At 40.6% G+C, this 14,411-nt stretch overlaps 1 protein-coding gene across 1 annotated transcript in view; it reads right to left on the reverse strand.

The window, feature by feature from the left end:
* plxnb1a (plexin b1a) overlaps positions 1 to 12,805 on the reverse strand; it is a 65,786-nt gene extending 52,981 nt beyond the window's left edge. Inside the window, exon 1 of the mRNA XM_053643206.1 lies at positions 12,732 to 12,805. The gene's annotated coding sequence lies outside the window, so the exon portion shown is untranslated. The remainder of the gene's footprint in view (positions 1 to 12,731) is intronic.
* Between the last annotated feature and the right edge of the window lie 1,606 nt (positions 12,806 to 14,411).

Here is a 14,411-nt window from a genome sequence, read left to right on the forward strand (position 1 = left end):
ACCCTGCCATTTCACTGTCTCCGTGCAGAGTCAGAATGCATTTCTAACATTAACTCCAAGCAATATTTCCTAGTGTCTTGTTTACAAATAATCCTGTACCTTCCTGGTTTTGACCCTCACCAGTTTTCCCTATTTATGAATATAGATTATCTTGTTTCGTAGCTGTGCTCTGACCTCCACTACAATCTCTATTTTCCTAAATAAAACTCACCCATTTTTTGCACATGCTTCCTGCCATTTCTAACTGCACATTATGGATTTATGAATCGTTTACCCCTCCACGGAGCGTAAAACCACATTCAAGGGTCAAGTGTAGTTCAATTTCTACCTTCATGGCTATAGGTGTATTTCATATATTTCAATATTTTAAACAGTAATGAATATCACTATGTAACACAATTTTTGTTCCTGTTCCAAAATATAGAAAGATCAATATAGAAATACTATTTTGTTAACATTGAGTAATCTCCTCCTGCGGCTGCTGGCACTCAGCCTCAGTGTCATCATTGGTTCCTTCAAGCTCTAAAGAACAGTTCTTGTCACCAAAGTCAGGTACAGCTGGAAGGGGTGAGTCTCTAAAGGCATGAGATTTAATTAATCCAGCCAACATTATATGCCAATCAATGATCTCTCAGAGCTCCCACAGCTGGCACTGTAGAAGGGTTTATGTTACTGCTAACCACTACTATTAATACTGTTCTGAATCTTGGGCTTTACATGGGGTTTCAACATCATGGGACCCTGCAGTGAAGTTTCAAGTTTATTTGTCACGTGCAGAAAATGTCCCAGATAGTTACACTTCAGTACACTGAAATGAACTCTACACCTGTGCAATACAAAATATATACAATAAGCCACTGTTGGGTCCTTTAGCAAGGCCCTTAACCCAATCTGCTCCAGGGGTGCTGTATTATGGCTGACTCTGCACTCTGACCCCAGCTTCCTAACAAGCTGGCATATGCGAAGACAGAATTTCACTGTGATGGAATGTATGTGTGACAAATAAAGGCTGCTGCTTCACCACTGAAAAATTCGAAGGTTCCTCTTACAGTAGAGCTGCTATGAACACTACTTTAAGTTTGGCACTATGATGTAGCCATAGCAGAATGTACATATATGTAAAAGAGATATGTACCAGGGATGTATCAGGAAGTTGGAATAAACCAGCCATGTTTTTTAGACTTGTATAGTTGCACCAGAATACACAACACACAAGTAATAGAATTCAAACTTCAAGATGCTACAGAAACACACATCTAGGAACACAAAATACAAAAGAATGCACTGAATGTAAAGTATGAAATGCTTCTACTGAGTAAAGAACAAATAATTCCAGTGAACATAAAACCATCAGTTTTTAATCAGTTTTACTTGCACTTAATGCCAAATCAATCAGATCGTTTCAATTAGGCTGCGTTCACAAGGATCCGTCAAAAAAATGCACTACTACCATTTCTCACGTTTAGAGTTATACAGTCAATTCTAAATAGCAAGTAAAGAATATATGTCCAGCTCTGACTTTATATATCACGACAAACCAGCAACACAGTTTAATAAATTTTCTGATGGAAGCCAAAATTCCTTTACTTACCTCAAGTAGATAAACACAAATACTTAGCTTCAGTGCTAAGGCATAGAGGAAAAACTCCTAAGAGCAAAGAGAGACACAGAAAAAAATAACAAAAAAAGGCCATCCAAGAAAAATATTTCCACACTTCGAAATATTTTCAAGTAATGCAGGTAGGTAGAGCAGAAACCTAGCTTCACAGCTATAGGTGCTTATACTAGCTAAATGAAATCTGAACACACCTATATACAGTGGCGGAAATAAGAATTGAACGTGTCAACATTTTTTTCATTAAATATATTTCCAATGAGGTTATTCACATGAAATTTTCAGCAGACATCAGTATTATTCAAGAAATCTGGAAATATAAAGAATTCATAACGTTAAAGTCCATAAATGAAGTTATGTGTGGTAAAGGGGAATGACACAGGAAAAAAGTATTGAACACGCTAACTGATTTATTTAATACTTAGTGGAGTGGAATATTTTAATACTAATTTATTTAATACTTAGTGGAGGAGCCTTTGTTTGTAATGACAGCTTCAAGACACTTCCTGTATGAAGAAATTAATCAGCCGCAGTATTCAGGTGTGATTTTGTCTTCAATTAACAATCATTAACATTTTGTCTTTAAATCTTGTTCGATTGGATTCAAGTCATGTGATTGACTGGGCCATTCTAACACCTTGATTTTTTTCTCTGAAACCAACTGAGTGTATCCTTTGCTTTGGATCGTTGTCCTGCTGGAAGATCCACCCATGTTTCATCTTCATCATCCTGGTGGATGGCAGCAGATTCTTCTCAAGAATCTCCCGGTAAAGGACTCCATTCATCGTTCCTTCAATTATATGGAGTCTGCCAGTACCATGTCATGAAAAACAGCCCCACACCATGATGCTTCCACCTCCAAACTTCAATGTTGGTATAGTGTTTTAGGGTGCTGTGCAGTGCCATTTCTTTTCCAAACATGGTGTGTAGTATCACATACAAAAAGTTAAATTTTGCTCTCATCTGACCAGACTACACTCTCCCAGTATTTCATAGGCTTGTCCAAATGAGTTGTAGTAAACTTTAAACGAGCTTCGACGTGCCTTTTCTTTAGTAATGGAGTCTTGCGGTGTGAGCGTGAGCAGTGGAGAGCATTGCCTATTGTTTTCTCTGTGACGATGGTACCTGCTGCCTCCAAGTGTTTCTGGAGCTCTTTCCGAGTGGTCCTTGGCTCTTGGGGTACTCTTCTGACTATTCTTCTGACTCCCTGGTCAGAAATCTTGCGAGGAGCTCCTGTGTGTGGCCGGTTGATGACGGAGTGATGTTGCTTCCACTTGTGGATAATGGCCCCAGTGGTGCTTACTGGAGGATTCAGAAGTTTTTAAATACATCTGTTTCAACATCTGTTGAAATACATCTAAATTAATAACAAAAACTCTCTTTCACTGCACCTTATGGTTTCTGTTCCTCAGTGCCTTTAGGCATACTGTTTTACTTATGTTTACTTTGATTGTATCATTTTAATTAGACATTACAGATCTTATTTGCGTTACACTGTTTATCACCGCGTCAACATTGCGAGTGAGGAGCAACGCGACCTCATTACTAATCGAGTGCTCCCGTTATAATAAACAACAGAAGCTACACTGCAAGTGCACAAATACAGCATATAATGACAATAAACTTGATTTAATCTAAACCTTTTAAGCAACTTGCACCAGTTTCCCCAACCCCCTTAATTTGTGCTTGTGTGTCACTGTTGTGTTTCCGTGCTACACAAGCTCCGCTTTGTAAAGTTTGCAGATTACAGTCTTCTTCGTAGCATCTAATACAAAATGCTCACATGCCTTAGCCATAAAAGGTAATGCTGACAAACAGTAAACTGAAGAAATTCTTTTTCACTGACTCTGGGTTTTCTGCTAAAGCTAGCGGTGTCACAATACATACGTTTGGTGTCATGTACCATCGACTGGGAAATGGCTCATCCTTCCAGTTAGAGTACATAGTGCATAGTGTAAGTGTATAGAAGGTCATTTGGGACACAACTTTGTTCTATAATCTCTGCCATATTTCCGTTGCATAATCATACCCCGTGCCATGCGCAGACCGACAAATCGATAAAGAGATTAGAGCGATTTTCATAATTTATTCATAATTGAGGTTGCAGCTCTACACTAATGTAAAGTACAACGCTATACCAGTACACCGCTATACCCTACATCTTGCTAACATGTGGGACTTGCTCAAGTTTCTTTTGAATTGTTGTGATTTTTAAAATGAAGGGAATGTACCTGTCTGGAAGCTAGAAAACAACAAGAAAACAAGAAGAAGAGAAAGCAGAACTGTGGTAAATGACGGAGATAATATAAAAACAAAATTATTAAGGAAGACAACTATATGGCATAAGGTAACGCTAGCTAGTTAGGAGTTAGTGCTCAGTGTGGAGCATGTAATATTAAGGAATTAGCTGGCTTGTCATTTTGTCATGAGGCTTGTGATTTGTTTTTTTTCCCCTTGGTTCTTAGATCGTCATGTACAGAGCTCCGTAGTTTTGATCTTGGTCTGATTTTCCTGGTGAAAACAGTCTTTACATTTACACATTTGGCTGATGCTATCCAACGCAACCTACCACCGAGACAGGACACAACTGAGCAGTAGAAGTTTAAGGGCTTTGCCCAAGGATCCAAAAGTAACAGCTTGAACTAACTATATTCCACTCAGTATGCCAATATCCTTGACCAGTCAGCCACCACTGGTCTTATTATAAGCATAATCAAATTAATCTATGCTAGCATTATCAGTGGTGCTGTTGAAAAAAGCAATCTTGCCAGTGAGGAGCTATTTTGACAGCAGCTACAGGAAACACTGCTTCACCATTTCCTGTGATATTTATTGCTCCATCCAGAGAGATATGATGGATTAACATGATTAACATTAGCGTTTCCTCATGAAATGCTTCTTATATTTTCTCCTTCACTTTTTATTCTTTCATGTGAGGATTTGGGGAAAAAAGTTGTTTTTAATGTTTGAATGATTTTGTTAATTCTAACCGTGAAAGCATTCTGGCTTCTCAATTTGATTTTGCATTGTTGTCATGTTGTGACTGGCAGGCTAAAGAGCAGGGTACTAGCCCAATGCCCAGTGGGGTCCACTCACAGTGTTGGATCCTTTTCAGGCATCTGTGCTGGCTGAACAACCCAATAGTATGATGTTAGTAATTCTGGGCTCGCCCCTCCCACTCTGGACCCTAATTTTTGCCACTTTGTCGTTCCTTACATGGTCTTGTTTTCCTGTTCTCTCCAGTAATGCCATTATGTGTTTCCCTTTTTCAATGAAATTAAATATTCTTTCCTAAAGACAAGCTGAAGATGGAGGAGTTGCATGTGACTTGTGGGTAGTGTAAAAATAATGTTCACCTTCTCACATGAAAGCCACAGAGAAACGGATGAAACGCTCAGATGCACATCAAGTTATGCCCAATTTATAATTCCCGAATTCAATCGACTAAAAGTTGAAGTCAGCTTGAACAACTGATCAGTTTTAACTGCCATGTCAGTGAATGGTTAAATATAAAAACGTTTACTACTACCACTAGTCTCAGCGGATTGTGTCCATTGATGTAACCGAAATATATTGTATGTCAGAGTACTCAGGACCACAGGTCAAACCCCCTCTCTAGTGGCACGTGACATGCTAGTTAATGGATTAAAGCTGAGAACAGATGCAGCTGTCACGAGCCAGACTGTGGCCCTACTGCACTCCTGCTACTCCTTATACACAAGGAGCCATATTTCAAATAGCTGGCATACCCCAGATAAACCAAGAGTGTCTTGGTGTTAAATCTCCCCTCGCCCAACACGACAAGAGTCACTTTAGCACACAGAATGAATAATCGTTTTGAAAAGTTTCAGTACACATATTTTTGAATAGGCCACAGGGACAAATGTGACTTATTTCCCCAAACAACAATACATAAATATGTAATGTAATCTGATTCACACGTGTGGTTTAGATGATAACTTATTCTGCTTGCTGCCTGTAACAGAACAGGAAATGAAATTGAGTACAAATCAGTTCACTTATCAACCACTCGGGTATTTTAAGCAGTGCATTTCCCACTTAGTAGGACATAGCACAGAGGGTGTCTGTGTGGCAATCCATGTCTTTCAGCATGGCGCACACATGAGTTTTGCGGTAATACACCTGTTCACAAGAGCAACAAGTAACAAAGAATGAGCAGAAGACAAGACCAGTTTAACTCCGTTGCTCTAACTGAATTGCCCATTTTGAGAGGTACAGGGTGGTGCTGTAAAACAGCAGCTGACAGTTCTACACCCTGTCTCCCCTACGCCCAAGTCCACAGACCAATGAGACATGTCTTTCCAGCAAATTAAACACTTCAGCTTAGCTCTAACAAAACAGTTATTTATGGAGAGGGCCAGAAGACAAGCATTAGTATAAAAGTGTAACATCTAAACATTTAGCTACTGAATGCTGGATGAAAAAGTGAGGAATAGCTGAAGTAGTCCAGGGTTGGAGGTTTGATTCCCGCCTCTGCCCTGTGTGTGTGGAGTTTACATGTTCTCCCTGTGCTTCGGGGGTTTCCTCCAGGTACTCTGGTTTTCCCCCACAGTCCAAAGACATGCGTTGTAGGCTGAGGTGCATTTCCAAATTGTCCGTAGTGTGTGAATGGGTGTGGGAGTGTGTGTGCGATTGTGCCCTGCGATAAGTTTGGACCCCATCCACAGTGTCCCCTGCCTTGTACCCCGTGTCCCCTGGGATAGGCTCCAGGCTCCCCGAGACTCTGAGTCGGATAAGTGGTACAGAAAATGGATGGATGGGTTAAAATACAAAACTCTCTGGTCTTTTTGGATTAAATATGGGATATGGGACGGTGGGGCGTCACTCACATGACTGTCTCTTTATGGAATGAAAGAGAAGTATGCAAGTGACCATACCTAATGAAAAGAAAGTATTGAGTCAAGGACTAATATCACAGCACACATAAATCCTACACAGCACCATTAGACATTCAGCAAGCGTAATTTAGACAAAGGCTCAGGGATGAATAATGTGATATTAATGTTACAATAGATTAAAATCATAATCCACTTTACACAGCAGGACAAAATCACTAGCCCAGATGCCTGGGACAAGCAGAACATACACCCGGGCTATCAGTTTCTCGCTGGTAGTTGCCCATTATGTGTTTAAATGTCTGCTGATACAGTCTTTACCAACCAGAGAAAGAAGAGATCCTACTACCTACTCACTTTCACAAAACATTATTTGATTAGATTTTTTTATGGACCACCCACCACCCACTTAATTAGGAACACCTGTACACCTGTGCTGAGCAGACAACTCGATGTATTTTGCATTCTGAGATGCTTTTCTTCTCACCACAGTTGTGTGAGATAGAGTACTTATTTGAGTTACCATAGTCTTCTGACCTCTCTCATCAACATGGTGCTTGCACCTGCAGAACTGCTGCTCACAGTATGTTTTTTTGTTTTTCGCACCGCTCTGTGTAAACTCTAGAGACTGTTGTGTGTGAAAATCCCAAGAGATAAGAGATCTCAAACCATCTCAGGACATACCCCAGACAAAGTGACTGAGATCAAGTTTTTTCCCCATTCTGATGTTGGATATGAAAATTAACTGAAGCGCTGCCACATGATTGGTTGACTGGACCACTGCATGAAAGAGCAGGTGTACAGGTGTTCCTAATAAAGTGCCACTTGAGTGTCTATTATTTACTTTCTTCCAGTCTGTTCATATATTTCTTGGCACTGTGATGTTTGATGCTGTAACTAGTGCAGGTTATTTGCACTTGTCTCGAGACCTAGCTATTAAATTTATCGTTTGTTGACACCTAGTTTCCATGTTGTATGGGTAATTTGGCAAAACATGAGTTGCTGCCTCATAGCTCGAGATTCTACCTGTGTAGGGTTAGGCAATAAATTGATATCGATATTTATCAAAATAAAAAAAACACAACATCGATAATATTTTTTTTTTTTGATATTTAGCCTTACATTCTCAGTAAACAGTACCCACTTGCACTTTTTCACGAACCACAGAGCTGTTGCGTCCGCAGTCTTTCCAGTAAAATTACTGTCACTATAACATTTCTATAATAAAACAGTGGTCAAGTCTTAGCTTTTAAATAAAATATTGTCAATCAAGATGAGGTCATTCGTTTAATTGTTCAATGTAATGCCATGTCATGTTCACTACGCCTATAGAAATCAATGTTTCAGCTAACGGTCTTTTCTCGCCAGCGCTGACTGACTGAGCGATATACCGCAGTGTACCGCAGGATCGCGTTCTCTTTCTCGCTGATTTGTAATGGCTGCATCTATGAGGACGCTACAGCAATTTATGATGAATTTGTAGCAAAAAGCGTTCACACAGTTTCGGTCTTATGGAAGTGGTTTGGATTTCAAAATCTGGATATAGAGCAGAACGATGTTTATTGCAGAATGTGCAGGCGACATGACGGGAAACACAACAAACCTTCTCTACCACTTGAGAAGGTATCGTTCTATTGAGTATACAGAGAGCCAAAGTCTGCGAACCAAGACTGCTAGCGCTAGCATCCAAACTCGTAAACAAGCCTCTTCTGCTCATCTGGCAGCGAATCCCCCGCATCACCTTTTCAACGAATACTCCATTTGAAAGGAGTTCACAAAAGAAGCAAGCACGTAATGAGCATAATTTTGTATTTTATAGCGAAAGACATGCTTCCAGTTAGAACGGTGGAAAAAAACAGGGTTCAAAAGACGAATGAAAGTACTTGATCCCAGCTATGAAGTCACTGGACGAAAAACCGTTTCAAAAACAGTGCTGCCTCAGCTTTATGCGGAATTCAGAGGGAAACTGGAGATGTTACAGATGTTAAAGATCTTACACATTTTGCCATGACCATTGGCATGGTCTAGCCGCACTTCTGCTTAAAAAATAAATAACTGTTCAGAACCAGATCAGACCTGTTGTGATTTATGTATTAAATCTTAAACTGAGAATACTTCTTGAACTTCAAATAAAAAGGTAGCTTACCCTGTGGAGTTTGTAAACAAACAAGTTATGATTCATTCTTGAGGTCTAACAAACATGTGGAATGCATTTCCTTCCACACTAATGAATACCGTGATAAATACTGATATCAAGTTTACTGTGATAAATACTGATTTCTGATATCTGATATAAATACTGATATTTACCGTGATAAATACTGATGTCTGATATACTGATATCTGATATCTGACATAAATACTGATATCAAATAATATGAAAAAATACATTGTGATCATATTTTTGGCCATATCGCCCAGCCTTATTCCTGTGGTTTCCACCACATTCTCTGGGTTCCTCCCACCTTTCAAAAACATGCTCGTCAGTAAACTGGCTACTCTAAATTGCACCCAAGTGTGAATGGGTGGTACTGTGTGATGGACCGGTGTATTCCAACCTCATTCCTGGTGTTGTCAGGATTGGCTCCGGATCCACCACGACCCTGACCAGGATAAAGCAGTTACTGAAGATGAATGGATGAACGGCTAATCTAGATTAGGGCTGCACACTACGTCTTGCTATTCACTGATTAGTTAGTGCATTTTATGTCTTAGAATGCTGTTTTATCAAAAAGGGCAATACAGTGACTATCACCAGGAGCACACATCCTCACAAACTCGTTTGAATAATCAAATTTTCCTTGAACTTTTACGCTTCACTGTTTGTGAAGATCGTTTGCCATGCAAAACCACACAAGCCTTTGGGACACTTATTTCTCTGAATAGCAAAAGCCTGATAAGCCTCAAGAGCTATTTTCCACGGCTCATCATTATCCAGATGATATAATGAAAAGGGAGTAGCGTGATTGCTAGTGTCCAGTTCGAAACCATCAACCACAAATCAATGCCTTGATATTACAGCTAAAATACAACACATTTGAACGCAGACTTGTGCTTCTTAATTTGCTTAACTGATGTCTTTGTCACATTAACACACACTTTTACATGCATACATAGCAAAAAATGAATGCACTTCATAGAGCAGCAGCTGCTTTTTCTGTGTTTCACACGTTCTCTGTAACTAAGACCACACCCTAATCTCTCATAACCATCACTCCCACAGCATAGTGATTTTTATCAGCATTGGACATCGAAACCAACGCCTAGCTGCAGCACAATCGGATTACTTGGGCATTGTTTAAACCGAACTGATAATCATCATCTCAGCTACAAGAAATCTGCCATGCATAGTAGCTCATTTTAGTTCAAAATGGAAAATAAACATTATCGAGGATAGAGAGAGCAGAAAAACAATCATCTAAACCATGGTGATAGAGCAGTCGGTGCAGTTAGGCAGGACTTCTGGTTATCATATCATATCATATCACTGGGCAGTTCCTCCAGGATTTTGTGATTGTGTAGAATCAAGGAAACTCCGCAATACTCGGAGGAGCTTGGCATTTTTCAAAATTACTGCAGATTTTCAGCAGGTTTGGGCCAAGACCCGTCATGTGACGTCATCACAACATGCATTCAGCCAAAGCCCTCTTCAATTCATGCGTGCCGAAGATATATACAGCTAAAAGGTCGCATTTACCAACAAACATCACTGCAAGACAGTGCAACACAGTTTCGTGTAATTCCAATTTCGCCAATTCAAGTAGCAAAAAAAAGCACAAAAAATTGCAAGCTCCTGACAATACCGCGGAGTTTCTTTGATTGTGCGTTAATTCGTCAGTCGCAAAATCCTGGAAGGAACGACTAATTTGCTTGTACAAGTGGCGTTACAAAGAGTGCTGATACACTATATGGCCAAAGCTATGTGAACATCTGAACATCTCATCCATATGTGGGTCTTCCTCAAACTGTTGCCACAAAGTTGTATAGGATGTCTTTAGCATGTTGTAGCATTAGGATTTCCCTTCACTGGTACTAAGATGCCCAAACCTGTTCCAGCATGACAGTGCCCTTGTGCACAAAGTGAGCTCCATGAAGACATGGTTTACCAAGGTTCATGTGGAAGAACTCGAGTGAGGTCAAGCCTGAGCCTTGGAACGTTGACTGCGCACCAGACCTCCTCACATCATGGCCATATAGAGTATTTAGTAGAACAGCACTGGTACTGGTACATTTGTATCACTCTGCTTGTCTGTGTTCACACCATGATTGCTCTATCCAGCTCTGGCTTCTTTGGGAACTATTTTCATTAACGGAGCAAAAAGAAACAAAAGATTTGGTCATGTTGTCTGAAATGTCAGTCACTCATTTACATTTATATTTACGGCATTTGACAGACGCCCTTATCCAGAGCGACTTGCATTTATCTTATTTATACAACTGAGCAGTTGAGGGTTAAGGACCTTGCTCATGGGACCAGCAGTGGCAGCTTGGCAGTGCTGGGATTCGAGCTCATGACCTGCCGATCAGCTGAACATTTGTAGGACAGTAATATTACGTTCGCAGTCCTGCCGTTGTACTGAATATCAGCATGGCTATGATTACATGCGACCCAAATCACAGCTGTCCTGATATTCAGTACAACAGCACTCTTGCTCGTGTGATACTGCTTCATTAAGGATGTACACTTGGGAACAAGAATAGATTTAACAAAAAGTGAGAGGACCAGCAACTTGGACTGTTTTCTAATATGACATTATAGGGGATACGCTCCGGGTCTACAACAACGCTGACCTGGATAAAGTGGTTACTGAAGATGAATGAAGGAATGCATGAATGAATCGTTTCGCACAATACCAGCTGTGAGCACAGTATCTAAAATGCAAGCTAATACATAAATAATTCAATATTTCCCCCTTTTCTCAACCATCCATCCGTCCGTTTTCTGTGCCGCTTATCCTACACAAGGTTGCAGGGAGCCTGGAGCTTATCCAAGGGGACTCAAGGCACAAGGCGGGGGACACCCTGGATGGGTTGCCAACCAATCGCAGGGCACGATCACGCACACACTCACACACGACAGACAATTTGGAAACGCCAGTCAGCCTACATCACATGTCTTTGGACTGGGGAAGGAAACCAGAGTACCCAGAGGAAACCCCCAAAGCATGGGGAGAACATGCAAACTCCGTCTACACAGGGTGGAGGCGGGACCCCCTTTTTGTGTTAACAAAAAATTTATTCATATTCATTGTTGCCCAAACGGCTTAACTGTATATAATATTACTCCACTGGCATGATTAGGTACAAAGCAGAACAAGAGATTCAGCTCAGGGACAAAGGATGAAACCAAGTAGGACTCAAATAGAATTTAATAAACTATAAACCACATTCAGATGTGAGCCAATGTCATGCTGCTTAGAGGCTTGAGTTCAGTGTGTGTGCTTCTATTACTACATTCAAGTGAGGGGCGCAAATGCCCCCCCCCCCCCCCAACACACACACACACACACACACACACACACACACACACACACACACACACAGCCAGTGCAGCTGAACATGCATATCCATTACACTTTGAACTGATGGGTGTGAACACTCATTATCCAATTTCACCAAGTGACAGCAGGAGAGATGAAGTTTAAAGTAATAAACTGTATATTTGTGCCATTTTAGCTGTAATGAATATCCCGAATGTCCATGCTCACTTCATGCAGCACTTTGTTTAGCCCTTAACTTACTTATCAATAAGGTTAGTTACATGGTTACAGGTGCAGGAGATGCAGGAGTAAACCTTTGCTATATTAAACTCCAAACAAAACAAAAACAAAAAACTAGAATTGTAAATATTACACAATGTATATTGCATTTGCTATGAAGTTCCTCCCTGAGGTGTAAATAATAATAACAATAAATAAACAACTCAGTATAAACAAAACTGTGCTTCATGTTACTGGTCTAGAAAGTGAGAGTTTTTTTGTGAATATGAAAAGAGCTTTTGGTGAGGTGAGGTCAGATGAGGTGAGGTGAAAAGAGAAGGCACTGAAGAACTGAAGTACTAAATCTCAGCATGGTGAATGTCATATTGACGCCAGTCAGTACATTCAGGGCGTTGTTTAACACTATCAGGAACAATGTGAACGCTCTGAAACGCTCCCTGCCTCAGTGATTGTTTGTTTATTATTATTATTTTTTTTAAGAAAACCTTTGTTTGTTTGTTTTCTTTTGATGAAAGCTTAGAGAAATCGAGAAATACTTACCCTTACATCCCGAAGCGGAACTTGTGATTGTCCACTCAGGCGCTTTCAGGAGGAACTCCCAGTTAATCCAGACTAATCCTGAAAGTGGAGCGGGGAAACGGCCAGAAACACAGCGCGCGCTCACAGTTCTGCTTACTTTATTACTTTTACTAGACTACAAGCTCGTCACTATGAATGGTTGAGAATCATGGGAAGTCTGAGCAGAGCTGTGTGCGTGGTCCCCTCCTGATAGAAATAGGATGATGTGAATAACGGGAGAGAAGCGCTCATCCTCATCATTACACCGCCGTTACTGTCCGCTACTGCCACCCTGCGGTCAGTGAGAGGAAGTGACGCAGTTTAGGACTCGGTTCTACTGACGTCTTCACTGTTTTTTATTTTATTTTATTTATTATTATTTATCTTCTTTCTTCCCTCCGTTGCTGTATCTCTACTCTTAAATACCCGAACGAAGCTTCACATCTTCATACAGTCTCTGCCCAGTTTATTAGGAACACTGCAAAACCACCATGTGATTTCACCCCCCTCCTATTCTTCAGCTGTGTAGTTTGTGTGAGTCTCTGTGCCCAGGATCGCCTCAGATCCCTGTTCTTATCTGATAGGAGTGGAACCTGATGTGGTCTTCTGCTGTTCCCATCATCCCATCCACTACAAGGTTTGATGTGTTGTTCAAGCTGAGATGCTTTTCTGCTCACCACGGTTGTAAAGAGTGATTATTTGAGTTACTATAGCCTTCGTAGCAGCTCAAACCAGTCTGGCCATTTTCCTCTGACCTATCTTATCAACAAGGGGTTTCCACTCACAAAACTGTCACTCGCTGAATGGTTTTTGTTTTTTTTTCACACCGTTCTGTGAAAATCACAGGAGATCAGCAGTTTATATACTCAAACCAGCCCATCTGGTACCAACAACGATGCCACGGTTGAAGTCACAGAGATTACACCTGTCCCCCATTTTGATGTTTGATGGGAACATTAACTGAAATTCTTGACCTGCAACTGCATAATTTTTCACATTGCGCTGTGACCATATGATTAGCTGACTAGATAACTGCATGAATGCGCAGATGTACAGGTGTTACGGTGAGTGTATCTTGAATGCAAATCAGGATGTCCCCAATAGGCTAATGCTAAAACATTCAAATGAACAATATACCACACACTTGAAGGAGAAATCCACCCTGAATAACTTTCACCGGATGCCTAAGATTTTTTTTTTTATTCTATCCTGAGTTGACTTTTATTTTTTTTTGTGAAGCATGTTCACTTTTATGGTTTTCTACATTACCCACAATGTCATTTGACTGCCCAATGATAGTGGCAGCAATAGGGATTCCTTTGAACCTAAAGTGACCTCTGTAGCCGCTGTTTATTACTGTAGCTAAAAATTTGATCATCTTTATACACGACCTCAAACGCAAATGGATCCAAAGTTTCAACTTTCATCCCAGCAAACATGCCCAGATTGGGCCATCATCGGCAGCCCACATCGGTCCACTGTAGATTTGCACATCAGCATGACATTGGACCTACAGCATTGTCCTGATGTGGACAACCCACAGTGGGCCAATGTGAGCATGTTTTCTGGGGTGCTAATACTACTGTCAACACCATCATTAAAATCTAGTGAAGCTGAATCTCTGCTGTAATTCAGCACAACTTTAAGTCCAATGTTTACTGT

Source organism: Ictalurus furcatus, chromosome 15, assembly GCF_023375685.1.
Source record: "Ictalurus furcatus strain D&B chromosome 15, Billie_1.0, whole genome shotgun sequence".
Taxonomy (NCBI): domain Eukaryota; kingdom Metazoa; phylum Chordata; class Actinopteri; order Siluriformes; family Ictaluridae; genus Ictalurus; species Ictalurus furcatus.